Raw genomic sequence first — 1,354 nt, 5'->3', positions numbered from 1 at the left:
TAAAATATATTACATTAAATTCATGAAAATATTAATTAAAACCTAATTTATTTTACACTTTAAAATTAATAAATTGACATTTGTGAGCACTAATCAAGCAACCTGAGCAGTTAAGGCAATAATAGCATCTAATTCATGTACCCCAGCTAATTTTCTTTGTGAGGTGTCTCGTTCAACAAGCCATTGATAAAAGTTCATGGCCATCTCCTCTAACAATTCATTGGCCTCATCATCCCCTTTACTCATAAAAGCACCACCTGTTGCTGTGTCTATGATAGTGCGAGTAATACCGCACAACCCATTATAAAAATTATGGACTAACATCCACTTCTCAATACCGTGATGAGGGAATTTTCTGAGCAGGTCTTTGAATCTTTCCCAAGCATCATACAAAGATTCTCCCTCATTCTGATAGAAGTTATTGATTTTCCCCCTCAACTTGGCAGCTTTTGTAGGAGGAAAGAACTTGGAGAGAAACTTATGAGCTAGCTCCTCCCATGTATGAATTGAGTTGGCCTGCAGAGAAATAAGCCAACGTTTTTGGTCTGTCATCGAGTGAGAAAGGAAACAACATCAACCTTATTGAATCATCGCTCACCCCATTAAACTCGAACGTTGCACATAGCTCAAGGAAGTTCACTATGTGTAAGTTAGGATCCTTAGTGGGGAGACTCTCAAACTGGATAGAAGTCTAGACCATTTGTATCATAGCCAGCTTAATCTCAAAGGTATTGGAAGCTACATCTAGTGGTCTGATGCACAAGTGCACCCTTGTGATAGTAGGGAGTACATAATCTCTTAATGCTCACACATTTTGGTCCTAATCAATGGGAATTTCACCAACATTGTTATTTGCCCCATCTCTTTAGTTGGCAGCCATTGATGCTTCCAACCTCTTGTTCCTTCTGTTTTTGTCTGCAAGATCTTTCAATTTAAGGATTCATAGGCAAAAGATTGGCAGACCCTTCTCGTCACATACAAAAGATTCACCTGAAATAGCAAAGTGCGACAAACTAAATTAGTACAAAGAAATAAAAACATCCAAATTACTATAATAATTTACTATTTTGATATTAATAGAATTTCTATTCCCCAGCAACGGCGCCAAAAACTTGTTGTGAAATTTCTACTACGCAAGTGTACGTAGTCAAGCAAGTAATGATAATAGAAGTAAAGTATCATTCCCACAAAGAATTGTTCTACTAATTACCAAAAGTGAACTTTAAGTACTATTTGACTAAGGACAATAGAGTGAAAATTAACTATGAACAATAAACTAAAACAACATAATTAATTTAATGAAAATTCAATAGAGAAAATATTAGAGCATCTTAACTTCATCAACCTTCAATTT

At 35.5% G+C, this 1,354-nt stretch overlaps 1 non-coding gene across 1 annotated transcript; it reads left to right on the top strand.

Moving 5' to 3' along the window:
• The first annotated feature begins 334 nt into the window (after window positions 1–334).
• On the top strand, window positions 335–441 carry LOC133793361 (small nucleolar RNA R71). Its single transcript, XR_009874806.1, has one exon. It is a non-coding gene; the product is annotated as a small nucleolar RNA R71 (small nucleolar RNA).
• The last annotated feature ends 913 nt before the right edge of the window (window positions 442–1,354 follow it).

Source organism: Humulus lupulus, chromosome 7, assembly GCF_963169125.1.
Source record: "Humulus lupulus chromosome 7, drHumLupu1.1, whole genome shotgun sequence".
NCBI lineage: Eukaryota > Viridiplantae > Streptophyta > Magnoliopsida > Rosales > Cannabaceae > Humulus > Humulus lupulus.
This window is presented reverse-complemented; position numbering and strand designations above follow the sequence as displayed.